Below are 17,012 nucleotides of genomic sequence, written 5' to 3' on the forward strand. Positions count from 1 at the left end.
TGTTTACGCAATTAAACTACTTGCACACATCAATAACTCATCAAAAATAATTATACTAAATATGATAATAACTCACAATAAAATAAAAATTCATTGGTCTATTGCGCAACATTTCAGGCACAAGAAAACTTCTGGTCTAACGGTTCTTTGAATAACAGGTTATTTTCTGATAGTTTTCAGATTGGTTTCATAAACAACAACATGATACACCTAAATTCTATTTTATTAGTCATAATAAGAAAACATTCTCATAAAAGTGATTTGTATCTGTTTCTTTTACATTTGAAAGGCAAGATGGTCATCATATTCCAGGCCCATTGTCATTGCTCTTTTTCTTCAAAACGAATAAAGCAAAATAGAATATTTAAGCCAAGTATCATGCTCTTCAATCCCAACCAAAATGGGGCAGAAAAACAGCAGTAAGTGAGAAAATAAAGTCTACCATGAGATCATTATCCCAATCTAAACTTCCTTTCCACCAACCCCTCTGAGACTGCTCAATGCAAATAACATTTGGTAGATTGATGGGGAGGAGGGGGAAGGGGAGATATAGGTCTGTTTCTCATTATATTTCTCTGCACCTCTTCCTATTATACACAGAGATGTTCCTGTTATTAGGATGTCAATTTAGGTCTATATAAAAGTTACAGGAAGCAAAGTCAAACAAATGTAGAATTGGAAACTCAGTGCAGGGTGGCAGATTTGCTTTAGTCTCAAACCACAACTGATAATCAGCATACGAGGTGCTGACCATAATTATCATCAGTATGCATCTGCTTTAAAAGAAAAAAACATATTTCTCTTGATATTGATACAAGATTTGGGAAGCAACATTGTGTGGAGCAACTGGAGACTTGCCTTTTCAAGATTAAAGATCTTCCATCTAATCTCTCTGAAATTTGAATACTGACTTCAGATCAGGGAAAATTTTAAATAAATCCAAGCTAATTGGAACAATGCTGCTGGGAATAGGTGAAATGACACTCAAAACAGCTGCGCAGGTTGACTCTGTGGTTAAGAAGACATACAGTGTATTGGTCTTCATCAATAGTGAAAGTGAATTTAGGAGCCGATAGGTAATGTTGCAGCTACATAGGACCCTGGTCTGACCCCACTTGGAGTACTGTGCTCAGTTCTGGTCACCCCACTACAGGAAGGATGCGGAAGCAATAGAAAGGGTGTAGAGGAGACTTAAAAGTATGTTGCCTGGATTGCAGAGCATGCCTTATGAGAATAGATTGAGTGAACTAGGCCTTTTCTCCTTGGAGTGACGGAGGATAAGAGGTGACCTCATAGAGATGTATAAGATGATGAGAGGCATTGATCGTGTGGATCAATGCTTTTTCCCAGGGCTGAAATGGTTGCCACAAGAGGACACAGGTTTAAGGTGCTGGGGAGTAGGTACAGAGGAGATGTCAGGGATAAGTTTTTTACTCAGAGAGTGGTGAGTGTGTGGAATGGACTGCCGGAAACGGTGGTGGTGGCGGATATGATAGGGTCTTTTAAGAGGCTTTTAGATTGGTACTTGGAGCTTAGACAAATAGAGGGCTGTAGGTAAGCTTAGTAATTTCCAAGATTGGGACATGTCTGTGGGCTAAATGGCCTGTATTGTGCTGTAGTTTTCTATGTTTCTAATGGTATCAATTATTAAGGCACATCGAGCTTATGCAGTGTAATGAATGTGATGCTAAGCCATGATTTACTCTAAGCCCCCCAAACAGTGCTCAGTGAAAGAGCACAATTCTTATGGTTTTAAATGAAGGCAGAGAATTCCTTCAAGATAACTCTCTTATGAAAATATATCTATATCCTCTGGGAACCTTCCAAGAACTTTATGTGGCATTAATTTCATTGATTCCTAAAAAAGAAAAAGACCCACTGGAATGTGTATCGTATAGAACTATTTCTTTATTGAATGTAGATTTTAAAATTCTCTCTAAGATTCTAGCTAATAGACTTGAGAATATTTTGCCTGATGTTAGCTCAAATGATCAAACAGGATTTATTAAAAATAGGTACTCTCATTTTAATATTCAAAGATTATAAATATCATTTATTCCCCCTCAGTCAAAGAATCTGAATGTATTGTATCTCTGGATGCAGAGAAAGCCTTTGATAGGGTGGAGTGGCCTTATTTATTTCAAGTTTTGAAGTGGTTTAATTTTGGCCCGGGATTTATTTCCTGGATTAAATTGATTTACCCTGCCCTGCTGTGGTTATAACTGATAATCAAAAGTCTCCTTATTTTAGATTATATAGAGGAACCCATCAGGTTCTTAGAGATACCATCAATACCTTCTTAGAGATGGTATATATAATTATCTGGATAGACAGGGTCTGATTAAGAACAGTCAACATGAATTTGTGCACGGAAGGTCATGTTTGACAAATCTTATTGAATTTTTTGAAGAGATTACGAGGAAAGTTGATGAGGGTAAAGCAGAGGATGTTGTCTATATGGACTTCAGTAAGGCCTTTGACAAAGTTCCACACGGAAGGTTAGTTAGGAAGGTTCAATCGCTAGGTATTAATATTGAAGTAGTAAAATGGATTCAACAGTGGCTAGATGGGAGATGCCAGAGAGTAGTGGTGGATAACTGTTTGTCAGGTTGGAGGCCGGTGACTAGTGGTGTGCCTCAGAGATCTGTATTGGGTCCAATGTTGTTTGTCGTATACATTAATGATTTGGATGATGGGGAGGTAAATTGGATTAGTAAATATGCAGATGATACTAAGGTAGGTGACATTGTGGTTAATGAAGTAGGTTTTCAAAGCTTGCAGAGAGATTTAGGCCAGTTAGAAGGGTGGGCTGAATGATGGCAGATGGAGTTTAATGCTGATAAGTGTGAGGTGCTACATTTTGGTAGGAATAATCCAAATAGGAGATACATGGTAAATGGTAGGGCATTGAAGAATGCAGTAGAACAGAGTGATCTAGGAATAATGGTGCATAGTTCCCTGAAGGTGGAATCTGATGTGGATAGGTGGTGAAGAAAGCTTTTGGTACGCTGGACTTTATAAATCAGAGCATTGAGTATAGGAGTTGGGATGTAATGTTAAAATTGTACAAGGCATTGATTAGGCCGAATTTGGAGCATTGTGTATAGTTCTGGTCACCAAATTATAAAAAAAAGATGTCAACAAAATAGAGAGAGTACAGAGAAGATTACCTGGGTTTCAGCACCTAAGTTACAGGGAAAGATTGAACAAGTTAGGTCAACAAGTTAGGTTGAGGAGGGACTTGATAGAAGTATTTAAAATTATGAGGGGGATAGATAGAGTTGACGTAGACAGGCTTTTTCCATTGACAGTAGGGGAGATTCAAACAAGAGGACATGAGTTGAGAGTTAGGGGGCAAAAGTTTAAGGGTAACAGGAGGGGGAATTTCTTTACTCAGAAAGTGGTAGCTGTGTGGAACAAGCTTCCAGTATAAGTGGTAGAGGCAAGTTCGGTATTGTCATTTAAAGTAAAATTGGATAGGAATATGGACAGGAAAGGAATGGAGGGTTATAGGCTGAGTGCGGGTCAGTGGGACTACGTGAGAGTAAGCGTTCGGCACAGACTAGAAGGGCCAAGATGGCCTGTTTCCGTGCTGTAGTTGTTATATGGTTATATGGTTGTCCTCTTAGTCCTTTATTATTTAATTTGGTTTTAGAACCACTTGCTATCACTCTTATGGATTCTAATTCTTTGCAGGGTATTAAGGAAGGGGATAAATTACATAAGGCTTTGTTATATGCGGATGATTTATTAGTTTACATTTCAAAACATAGGAAATCTATTCCTTTCATGCTATCTATATTTACGGAATTTAGTACTTTCTCTGGATATAAACTTAATTTACATAAAAATGAATTATTTCCTATTAATAATTATTATGATTATTATGATCAAATACCTTTTAATATTGCTAAAAACCATTTCAGTTCCCTTGGTATCAAAATTACTAAAAATGTTAAAGTCCTATATAAGTTTAATTTCTCCCCTCTAATTGAATATACTCAACAAGCGCTTACTAAATGGTCACCTATGTCGATGTCATTGATAGGTCGAATTAATGCTAAAAAAATGGTTATTTTACTGAAATTTATATATATATATTTCAAGCAGTTCCCTCTTTTGTTCCAAAAACATTTTTTGGTAAAATAGATTCTATGATTTTGTCTTACGTTTGGAATAACAAAAGCTCTAGAGTGAATAAACTTTTATTGCAAAAACCAAAAAAAGATGGAGGACTGGTCTTACCAAACTTTAGATTTTATTATTGGGCAATTAATATTCATTATATTACTTTTTGGATTTATGATATAGATAACCAGGATCACCCTCCATGGTTACATTTGGAGGAAAATTTGGTAACGGGGTTTTCTTTAGCTTCTCTATTAGGAGCTCCACTTCCTTCTTCGTTCTCCTGAATAGGTAGACAAACTCTCAACCCTATTGTTAAACATACTTTAAAAATCTGTTTTCAGTTTCGTAGATTTTTTGAATTAAATAATTTTTTTACTCTCTGGTTATATTTATTCTAAATTTTTTTTAAACCATCAACTCTGGATAAAGATTTTTTAACATGGAAAACTAAGAGAATAAAAACTTTTTTAGATTTGTTCTTACAGGATTGTTTAATGTCATTTTCGCAGTTAATGGATAAATATGACCTCTCTAATACACAATTTTTTTTAAATACTTACAGGTTAGGAATTTTTTACACGATTTTCTACCCAATTATCCCTTGGCCTACTCTTCAAATTTGGCTTATGCTACTTTTCAGCTTAAACCATTTCAAAAACGATTAATAGCTATCATTTATAAACAGTTAATGAATGCTCGCATGTGGCCTAATGATAGGGATCAACACACTTGAGAAATAGAACTTCAACATGCACTTTCAGATGATCAATGGAGTAAAATTTATTATCTTGTGGCGACCCAATTACTAGCACACTCGAACCGGCTGACAATTAGCCAGAGTGCAGGGACAAAGGAAGAAAGCCTGAGGAGGTTTCAGTAGGGCCTCTCAAGGTATCTGGTAGGAGAGACAGGTTTTAAAGCAAGACAGTGGAGTTGAAATAAACTTAGTCTTTGGCTGCAGCTCACCGACTCCGTGTCGATATTTTAGCGCTGCGTGTAGCACACCGCTACAATTGGTGACCCCAACGGTCCAAACGTTTTTGGACCGGAGATGACCGACGCCGCATCTGTTAATGCGGTTTCCTTGAAGCTGCCAAACTTCTGGACGCTACAACCTCACCTATGGCTTCAGCAAGCAGAAGCCCAATTCCACGTTCGGCAGATAACCTCAGAGGACACCCGTTACTACTACGCGGTGAGCTCCCTCGACCAGGACACAGCGGCCCAGGTCGCGGAGTTCGTACAGTCTCCCCCGGTGGACGGCAAGTACACAGAATTCAAAGCCCTGCTCATAGGGACTTTTGGGCTCCCCCGCCGTGAGCGAGCTGCCCGTTTACTGCACCTGGATGGCTTGGGAGACAGGCCTCCATCAGCTTTAATGAATGAGATGTTGTCTCTGGCCGACGGACATACAACCTGCCTCATGTTTGAGCAGGCATTCCTGGAGCAGCTGCCCGAGGACATACGCCTGCTGCTGTCTGACGCGGATTTCAGCGACCCCCGGAAGGTGGCATCCCGGGTGGACGTGCTGTGGAACGCCAAGAAGGTGAGTGGAGCGTCCATCGCACAGATCACCCGGCCACGCTCCCAGCAGCAAACCAGTCCAGGCCCGGCCGCAGAGCCCGCTAAACCCAGAGGCCGGGGTGTGGAGCCCAATGAGCAACGGTGTTTCTTCCACCAGCGGTGGGGCGCAGAAGCCCGCCGTTGTCGCCCGCCCTGCCAGTTCCCAGGAAACGCCAGGGCCAGCCGTCGCTGATGGCTACGACGGCTGGCCATCGGGATAGCCTCCTGTACCTGCTTTCTCCCAGTACGTGGATTGCTACACCAGGGGTAACAGGACTATTGACCTACTGTATGCAAACGTAGAGGAGGCATATAGTGCATCCCCACTGCCTTCATTGGGGAAAGCTGATCACAACCTGGTTTTGTTACAGCCCAGATATAAATCAATTGTGATGAGGCATCCCACTACCACACGCTCTTTTAGGAAGTGGACTCCTGAAGCTGAACAGGCCCTGAGAGACTGCTTCGGTACTACTAACTGGGATGTACTGCAAGGGGGGCTCTGTGGGGGCGTTGAGGAGGTCACTGAATGCACAACGGACTATATTAACTTTTGTGTGGATGCAGTTGTCCCTGTTAGAACTGTTCGCTGCTATCCCAATAATAAGCCCTGGATCACTAGTCACATCAAAGGCCTCCTAAACCAGAAGAAGAGGGCCTTTAAAGATGGTGATCGGTTGGAGCTTAAAAGAGTTCAGAAGGAACTCAGAGTACAGATAAGGGGGGCAAAGGAGCAGTATAGGAGGAAGCTAGAACAAAAGCTGCAGAAAAAAAGCATGAAGGAGGTGTGGGATGGGATGAAGATCATCACCGGATGCGGTGCAAAGCGGGGGGGCGAACATAAGTGGAGATGTGGAGAAAGCGAACCAGCTGAACAACTTCTTCAACAGGTTCGACAGCTCAATCTCATCCTCACCGCAGAAATCCACACCAGGCTTACTTCCCTCACAGGAAAATAGCCACTCACAGGAGACCTTGCCCACGTCCAGGATTACGGCTGCACAGGTGGAAGGTCAACTGAGGAAGATCTGTACCAGCAAGGCGGCTGGACCGGATGGAGTTTCCCCACGATTACTGAGGGCCTGTGCGACTGAGCTGGGAGAACCACTACAGCGCATCTTCAACATGAGCCTGGAGCAGAGAAGAGTACCCAGACAGTGGAAAACATCCTGTATTGTCCCGGTACCGAAGAAACCACAACCAAAGGAGTTGAATGACTTCAGACCTATTGCCTTGATGTCGCACGTTATGAAGACCATGGAGCGGCTGATAATACAGAATCTGAGGCCACAAACCAGGCACGCCCAGGATCCTCTTCAGTTTGCGTATAAGGAGAAGGTGGGAGTGGAGGATGCTATCACGTATTTGCTGCACAAATCACTCTCTCACCTAGAGGGGGTCAATTGTGCTGTGAGGATTACATTCCTTGACTTCTCTAGTGCCTTTAACACCATCCAGCCCAAGATCTTAAGGCACAAACTAACGGAGATGGGAGTAGACTCTCACATGGTGGATTGGATAGTGGACTACTTGACAGATAGACCTCAGTATGTGCGGTTGGGAGACTGTAGGTCTGACACGGTGGTCAGGGAACCGTACTCTCTCCGGTCCTGTTCACCCTGTACACATCAGACTTCCAATATAACTCGGAGTCCTGCCATGTGCAGAAGTTCGCTGATGACACGGCCATAGTGGGGTGTGTCAGGAATGGACAGGAGGAGGAGTATAGGAAACTGATACAGGACTTTGTGATATGGTGCAACTCAAACTACCTACGTCTCAATATCACCAAGACCAAGGAGATGGTGGTGGACTTTAGGAGATCTAGGCCTCATATGGAGCCAGTGATCATTAATGGAGAATGTGTGGAGCAGGTTAAGACCTACAAGTATCTGGGAGTACAGTTAGACGAGAAGCTAGACTGGACTGCCAACACAGATGCCTTGTGCAGGAAGGCACAGAGTCGACTGTACTTCCTAAGAAGGTTGGCGTCATTCAATGTCTGTAGTGAGATGCTGAAGATGTTCTATAGGTCAGTTGTGGAGAGCGCCCTCTTCTTTGTGGTGGCGTGTTGGGGAGGAAGCATTAAGAAGAGGGACGCCTCACGTCTTAATAAGCTGGTAAGGAAGGCGGGCTCTGTCGTGGGCAAAGTACTGGAGAGTTTAACATCGGTAGCTGAGCGAAGGGCGCTGAGTAGGCTACGGTCAATTATGGATAACTCTGAACATCCTCTACATAGCACCATCCAGAGACAGAGAAGCAGTTTCAGCGACAGGTTACTATCGATGCAATGCTCCTCAGACAGGATGAAGAGGTCAATACTCCCCAATGCCATTAGGCTTTACAATTCTACCGCCAGGACTTAAGAACTTTTTAAAAGCTATTATTAATGCTTTTTGAGATAGTGATTTAGATGCATATCATATTTTTTACTGAGTTAAGTATTGTATGTAATTAGTTTTGCTACAACAAGTGTATGGGACATTGGAAAAAAAGTTGAATTTCCCCATGGGGATGAATAAAGTATCTATCTATCTATCTATCTATATGTCTGGGACAAGCAGTCGGGACGCCGGTTTTTGGTCGACACCGGTGCCGAGATCAGCGTCTTACCTCCGACGAGTTACGACACCCGCAGCAAGGCGCCGGGTCCCCCCCCTGCGAACGGAGGAACGGCAGCACTATAAGGACTTATGGCACCCATCCGGTGCAGCTACGGTTCGACTCCAGCCAGTTTACGTGGGACTTCACACTGGCCGACGTAGCCCAACTGCTTCTGGGTGCGGATTTCTTGTGGGCTCACAGCCTACTGGTCGACCTTCCCAGGAAGAGACTGGTTCACGCCGAGACCTTTCAGACGTTCTCCCTGGGTGCAGCCCAGTTGCCAGCCCCTCACCTCGGCTCCATCACGCTGTCCGACAACGACTTCACCAGGGTCCTGGCGGATTTCCCATCGGTTCTGGCACCGCAGTTCGCGGCAGCCATGCCCTGACACGGCGTACAGCACCACATCCTGACTCAGGGACCACCCCTCCATGCCCGCGCTCGGCGGCTTCCCCTGGACAAGCTCCGACTGGCGAAAGAGGAGTTCAAGAGGATGGAGGAATTGGGGATCATTCGGCGGTCCGACAGCCCATGGGCCTCCCCCCTGCACATGGTGCCCAAAGCGACAGGGGGCTGGAGACCGTGCGGCGACTACCACAGGCTGAACGAGGCTACAACACCGGACCGCTAACCCTGTGCCGCACATTCAGGACTTTGCAGCAAACCTGCACGGCGCACGAATCTTCTCCAAGGTAGACCTCATCCGCGGATACCATCAAATCCCGATGCATCCGGACGACGTCCCCAAAACGGCTCTCATCACCCCGTTCGGTCTTTTTGAGTTCCTCCGCATGCCGTTCGGCCTGAAGAATGCCGCACAGACGTTCCAGCGGTTGATGGACGTGGTGGGACGCGACCTGGACTTCGCATTCATCTATTTGGACGACATCCTCATAGCCAGCAGCAGTCGTCAGGAGCATCTGTCCCACCTCCGAAAACTCTATGCCCGGCTGAGTGACTACGGTCTAACAATCAACCTGGCCAAATGCCAGTTCAGGCTCGACACCATTGACTTCCTGGGCCACAGGATTACCACAGATGGGGCAACCCCTCTGCCCACTAAGGTAGATGCGGTCCGCCATTTCCCCCGACCCACCACGATCAAAGGCCTCCAGGAATTCGTAGGTATGGTCAATTTCTACAACCGCTTCCTCCCTTCAGCTGCCCGGATCATGCACCCCCTGTTCGCTTTGCTGTCCGGTCCGGGCAAGGACATTACCTGGGACGAAGTGTCCGCCGCCGCTTTCATTCAAACGAAGGATGCCTTGGCGAACGCCATGATGCTAGTGCACCCCAGAATGGACGTCCCTACCGCCCTCACAGTGGACGCATCTAATACGGCAGTCGGTGGGGTACTGGAGCAGCTCATCGCAGGCCGCTGGCAACCCCTGGCGTTTTTCAGCAAACACCTGCAGCCACCCGAGCTCAAATACAGTGCTTTCGACCGGGAGCTGTTGGCGGTATACCTGGCAATCCGGCATTTCAGGTACTTCTTAGAAGGTAGGCCCTTCACCGCGTTCACGGACCACAAACCGCTTACCTTTACATTCACAAAGGTGTCCGATCCCTGGTCGTCCCGCCAGCAGCGTCATCTGTCCTACATCTTTGAATACACGACGGATGTCCGGCATGTCTCGGGTAAGGACAATGTCATGGCGAATGCGCTCTCTCGCCCTAACATTCACGCCCGTTCCCAAGGGGTAGACTTTGAGTAGCTGGCAGAGGCACAGCTGGCAGATGAGGAGATCCCGTGTTACAGGTCCGCAGTCTCCGGTTTGCAGCTCCAGGACCTCCCTGTAGGCCCAGGTGAGAGGACCCTACTCTGTGACGTCGCCACCGGCCAGCCCCGTCCCGTCGTCCCGGCACCTTGGCGACGACGTGTTTTCGACTCCATTCATAACTTGGCGCACCCCTCCATCCGCATTACCGTCCGGATGGTCTCCAGCAGGTTCGTTTGGCACGGACTCCGCAAGCAGGTCCGTGACTGGGCCAGAACGTGCATGCACTGCCAGACGGCCAAGGTGCAGCGACGCACCAAGGCCCCGCCGCAGCAGTTCCACCCCATCCACTGGCGTTTCGACCACATTCATGTGGATATCGTGGGCCCCCTGCCAGTGTCGCGCGGAGCGCGGCACCTCCTGACTATCGTGGACCGGTTCACAAGATGGCCAGAGGCGGTCCCACTCACCGACACCACCTCTGAATCTTGCGCCCGGGCACTGATCGCCACCTGGGTGTCCCGCTTTGGTGTACCGGCCCACATTACCTCCGACAGAGGCGCCCAGTTCACCTCCAGCCTGTGGTCAGCGATGGCCAGCCTGTTGGAGACTCAGCTGCACCACCCACAGTCGAACGGACTGGTGGAGCGTTTCCACCGTCACCTGAAGTCGGCTCTCATGGCCCGCCTGCGCGGAGCTAACTGGGCGGACGAGCTTCCCTGGGTCCTACTCGGCATCCGCACGGCGCCCAAGGACGATCTGCACGCTTCGTCAGCCGAGTTGGTGTACGGTGCACCCCTGGTCGTTCCCGGGGAGTTCATACCAGCCCCAAGGGGGCGAGAGGACGAACTCGCTGCAGTCCTGGGCAGACTACGCGAGAGGCTCAGTGCCCTGGCCCCCGTACCCACTTCGCAGCATGGGCAGCACCCGACCTGCGTACCCAAAGACCTGCAGAACTGTAAGTTTGTGTTTGTACGACGGGGGGGGGGGGGGCATCGGACACTGCTGCAATGGCCCTACGAGGGGCCATTTACGGTGCTCAGGAACAACAGGTCCACGTTCGTGCTGGACGTTGGGGGGAGAGAGGAGGTTTTCACGGTGGACCGACTCAAACCGGCCCATGTGGACTTGGCGCAACCGGTCGAGTTTCCGGCACCGCGGCGCAGAGGCCGACCTCCCAAACAGGGTCCGGCCCAGACTGTGGACATTGGGGGTGTATCGCCGGTTCTGGGGGGGGGGGGTTATGTGGCGACCCAATTACTAGCACACTCGAACCGGCTGACAATTAGCCAGAGTGCAGGGACAAAGGAAGAAAGCCTGAGGGGGTTTCAGTAGGGCCTCTCAAGGTATCTGGTAGGAGAGACAGGCTTTAAAGCAAGACTGTGGAGTTGAAATAAACTTAGTCTTTGGCTGCAGCTCACCGACTCCGTGTCATTATTTTAGCGCTGCGTGTAGCACACCGCTACAATCTAGTTAATAATTCATCTATCTGTGCATGCCATTCCTTAATTCAGTTTAAGATAGTACATAAATTGGCACATATTTTTCCTAATATAATCTCTATTTGTGACAGATGTAACACAGAGGTGGCTACTCTAACTCATATGGTTTGGTCCTGCGTAAGTATAAACAATTTTTGGAGGGATGTGTTTAGAATACTATCTAAAGTTATAGATGTGGATGTTCAACCCAATTCACTTATGGCAATTTTTGGGATTATTCCAGAGGAAGTAGGTAGAGTATCTGCTTCTGCTCAGCATGTGATAGCCTTTTCAACTTCACTGGCTAGGAGAGGTTCTAATCCGCCTACTTTTTTTTTTTGGTTCTCCTCCATTATGTCATGTCTAAGCTTGGAGAAAATTAGAAGCCTGACGTTTGATACATCTTTTAATTTTGAGCAAGACTGGCAACCCTTTATTCAATATTTTCATGTGATTTAATTTATTTTTATTTATTTATTTATCTTTATTCTCTTTAGGGAAAATCCTTAACCGTGAAGGTTCGGAGGTGACTGGAAAGATGTTTTCTCTCTTTTTGTTCCTTCTAATTTTATCCTCAAATGGACTGCCCAATCTTTCTTTTCTTTTCTTTTTTTCCTCTTTTTTTTGTTCCAAATTAGTTTAGGGTTTTTTTTCCTTTTATTAAATAAAATTTTCCAATCTTTTTTTAATGATTTGTTAAGAGGAGTTGTGGTGTTTTGATTATATTGTATATATAACAACGTAACATTATACCTATCTGATTTTGACAATATATACTTTTATTTACTGCTGTTTATATGTCTTTTGTATTATCTGTTTGCTAAACTTCTCCACTGATTTGTATTTTTTTTACTGAAAATCAATAAAAAGATTGAAAAATGAAATGAGGGGCATTGATCATGTGGATAGTCAGAGACTTTTTCCCAGGGCTGAAATAGTTGCCACAACAGGACACCGGTTTAAGGCGCGAGGGAGTAGGTACAAAGGAGATGTCAGGGATACATTTTTTACTCAGAGAGTGGTGAGTGCATAGATTGGGCTGCCGGCAACGGTGGTAGAGGCGGATATGATAGGGTCTCTTAAGAGATTTTTGGATAGGTACATGGAGCTTAGAAAAATAGAGAGCTATGGGTAAGCCTAGTAATTTCTAAGGTAGGGACATGTTCCGCACAACTTTGTGGGCCGAAGGGCTGTATTGTGCTGTAGGTTTTCTATGTTTCTATGTTTAAAAAAGAAAAATCATTTAAGAGGCAACTGGACAGGTACTTGAATAAGTAAGGTATGTAGAGATATGGAATTAATACAGACAAGTGGAATTGGTATAGATAGAGATGATGGTAGGCATAGATATGGTGACTGAAGGGTCTAGTTCTATGCTCTACAGTATTACGTCTTTGTGACTCTAAAGGCTGAAGTACAATCTGCTCTTCTAATCAGTTGTCTCTTTACATCCACTTCAGTAAGCACAATACCACCTAGTTTAGTATCATTAATTAATTTATAAATATAACATTTAGCCCTAGTCAAATCACCGATACAGATCATGTAAAGCTGGCCCCATAGTCATAGTTTGCTAACCGGAGAATGACTTATTTATCCAACTCCATGCTTTTTATCCAATACCCAATTCTCAATCTATGTCAGCATATTACTACCAATTACAATTGAATGGTTTACTCTTGGCCTCACAATGTTGACCTTGCACCTTACTATCTATCTGCACTGCACTTTGTAATATAAAAGTTTATTCTGCCTTCTTCTCTTTTCTGATTCAGATTCAGATTCAGAAATCCAATGAAATGAAATCCAAGATGGCGGTGCGACACAGCTTGCAGCGGCCACTCCAGAGCAGATTATCTGTTATTTGTGAAGCGGGGTGCCGTGCACAATCATAATCAGATGAAAAACAAATGTGGGAGCACGGAGGAACATTTGAAAATCTCCAGGAAGACCTTCTTCGTTGCTACTGCTGCTGTGAGGTCCAGGTCTCTGCTGGGAAGAACAGGCCCCCAGTCCTTAGGGTCGCGTTGCCGGTGGCCGTTGGCAGGACAGTCTTAATACGCTCGGCAGAGGATGTTGTTCAGAGAAGCTGTGCCGGAAGGGATGGTCGGAGGCTCGGAGGTTCGACGGACTCAGAGTCCGCTGCGGTCAGGTCGCTTTCGGTGTGTGCTGCATCTGCGAGACTGAGTCGGGCGGCACCGTGGAAGTCCATAGCGGGGGTATTCCCTTCTGCCGCCGGCGTGGAACGACGAGTCAATCGGGGACCCTGAGGACGTGGAAACTGTGTGGTTTCTTTTGAACTTATAGCCTTTCAACATCTTTGGACTATTTTTACTGTGCCCATGGTCTGTTTTTTTTTATCAATTATGCTATTGTTTGCACTGTTGTAACTATATGTTGCATATATGTGGTTTTGTGTAGGTCTTGTAGCTTTAGTTTTTGGTCTTGTTTGTCTGGTGGGATTGGAGCTCCTTTCCGGGGAACGTGCTAAGATGGTAGCACAATATTAATACACAGCAGCCTCTCCGGACACTGGATTGGGGATTGCCAAACGTTACGTGGATTTTCTGGTGTAGTCTGTTTTGTCATGTGTTTTTGTGATATCATTCTGGAGGAACGTTGTCTCATTTTTTAACTGCTTTGCATTTGTGGTTTTTAAATGACAATAAACTGAATCTGAATCTGAATCTTATTGTTTTATCCAGTACTACCTCAATGCACTTTTGGAATGAAGTAGAACCATAGAACCATAGAACATTACAGCACAGAAACAGGCCTATTGGCCCTTCTTGGCTGTGCTGAACCATTTTTCTGCCTAGTCCCACTGACCTGCACCTGGGCCATATCCCTCCAAACCCCTCTCATCCATTTACCTGTCCAAGTTTCTCTTAAATGTCAAAAGTGAGCCCACATTCACCACTTCATCTGGCAGCTCATTCCACACTCCCACCACTCACTGCGTGAAGAAGCCCCCCCCCCCCATGTTCCTTTTAAACTTTTCCCCCTTCACTCTTAACCCACATCCTCTGGTTTTTTTCTCCCCTGGCCTCAGTGGAAAAAGCCTGCTTGCATTCACTCTATCTATACCCATCATAATTTTATACACCTCTATCAAATCACCCCTCATTCTCCTACGCTCCAGGGAATAAAGTCCTAACCTATTCAACCTTTCTCTGTAACTCGGTTTCTCAAGTCCCGGCAACATCCTTGTAAACCTTCTCTGGACTCTTTCAACTTTATTAATATCCTTCCTGTAATTAGGTGACCAAAACTGCACACAATACTCCAAATTCGGTCTCACCAATGTCTTATACAACCTTACCATTACATTCCAACTCTTATACTCAATATTTCGATTTATAAAGGCCAATGTACCAAAAGCTCTCTTTATAACCCTATCTACTTGTGACGCCACTTTTAGGGAATTATGTATTTGTACTCCCAGATCCCTCTGTTCTACTACACTCCTCAGTGTCCTACCATTTACCTTGTATGTTCTACCTTGGTTTGACCTTCCGAAGTGCAATACCTCACACTTGTCTGCATTAAACTCCATTTGTCATTTTTCTGCCCATTCCTCCAACTGGTTCAAATCCCTCTGCAAGCTTTGAAAACCTTCCTCACTGTCCAATGATACACCTCCAATCTTTGTATCATCAGCAAATTTGCTGATCCAATTTGCCACATTATCATCCAGATCATTGATATAGATGACAAATAACAATGGACCCAGCACTGATCCCTGTGGCACACCACTAGTCACAGGCCTCCACTCAGAGTAGCAATCCTCCACTACCACTCTCTGGCTTCTTCTATTGAGCCAATGTCTAATCCAATTTACTACTTCTCCATGTATACCTAGTGAATGAATCTTCCTAAGTAACCTCCCATGCAGGACATTGTCAAAGGCCTTACTGAAGTCCATGTATACAACATCTACTGCCTTCCCTTCATCCACTTTCCTGGTAACTTCCTCGAAAAACTCTAATAGATTGGTTAAACATGACCTACCACGCACAAAGTAATGCTGTTTCTAATAAGTCCCTGTCTATCCAAATACTTGTAGATCCTATCTCTTAGTATGCCTTCCAATAATTTACCTACTACTGATGTCAAACTTACCAGCCTATAATTTCCCGGCTTACTTTTTGAGCCTTTTTTAAACAACAGAACTACATGAACTATCCTCTAATCCTCCGGCACCTGACCCGTGGATATCAACATTTTAAATATTTCTGCCAGGACCCCTGCAATTTCAACACTAGTCTCTCTCAAGGTCCGAGGGAATACCCTGTCAGGTCCTGGGGATTTATCTACTCTGATTTGCCTCAAGACAACAAGCACCTCCTCCTCTTTAATCTGTATGTTCCATGACCTCCCTACTTGCTTGCCTTGTTTCCATAGACTCCATTCCAGTTTCCTTAGTAAATACAGATGCAAAAAACCCTTTTTAATATCTCTCCCATTTCTTTTGGTTCCATACATAGCCAACCTCTCCAATCTTCAAGAGGACCAATTTTATCCCTTACTATCCTTTTGCTCTTAACATACCTGTAGAAGCTCTTAGGATTATCCTTCACCCTGACTGCCAAAGCAACCTCATGTCTTCTTTTAACCCTCCTGATTTCTTTCTTAAGTATTTTCTTACTCTTTTTATACTCCTCAAGCATCTTATTTCCTCCCTGTTGCCTATACATGTTATACATCTCTCTCTTCTTCTTTATCAGAGTTCCAATATCCCTTGATAACCAAGATTCCTTATTCTTATTCACTTTGCCTTTAACCCTGACAGGAACATTTAAACTCTGCACTCTCAAAATTTCTCCTTCGAAGGCCTCCCACTTACCAATCACATCCTTCAGAGAACAACCTGTCCCAATCTACACTTTTTAGATCCTTTCTCATTTCTTCAAATTTGGCCTTTTTCCAGTTTAGAACTTCAACCCGAGGACCAGATCTATCTTTAACCATGATCACATTGAAACTAATGACGTTATGATCACTGGAACCAAAGTGTTCCCCTACACACACTTCCGTCACCTGCCCTAACTCATTTCCCAATAGGAGATCTAATATTGCATCCCCCACCCCCACCCCCAGTTGGTACATCTATATATTGATTTAGAAAACTTTCCTGAACACATTTCACAAACGCTAACCCATCTAGACCTTTAACAGTATGGGAGTGCCAATCAATGTGTGGAAAATTAAAATCCCCTACAATCACAACTTTCTGTCCCCTGCAGTTGTCTGTTATCTCCTCTGCAGATTTGCTCCTCCAATTCTCGCTGACTGTTGGGTGGTCTATAATACAATCCTATTAATGTGGTCATACCTTTCCTGTTTCTCAGCTCCACCCATAATGACCTCAGTAGACAAGCCCTCTAATCTTTCCTGCCAAAGCACTGCTGTAATATTTTCCCTGACTAGCAAAGCCACCCCCCCACCCTTCATCCCTCTACCTCTATCATGTCTGAAACATCAGAACCCTGGAACATTGAGCTTCCAGTCCTGC

At 45.0% G+C, this 17,012-nt stretch overlaps 1 protein-coding gene across 1 annotated transcript in view; it reads right to left on the reverse strand.

Annotated features, from left to right (window-relative positions):
* Nucleotides 1-17,012, reverse strand: part of rsph14 (radial spoke head 14 homolog) — a 760,969-nt gene that overhangs the window by 712,720 nt on the left and 31,237 nt on the right. The gene's annotated exons all lie outside the window — the stretch shown is intronic.

Source organism: Hemitrygon akajei, chromosome 9 (assembly GCF_048418815.1).
Source record: "Hemitrygon akajei chromosome 9, sHemAka1.3, whole genome shotgun sequence".
Classification (NCBI taxonomy): domain Eukaryota; kingdom Metazoa; phylum Chordata; class Chondrichthyes; order Myliobatiformes; family Dasyatidae; genus Hemitrygon; species Hemitrygon akajei.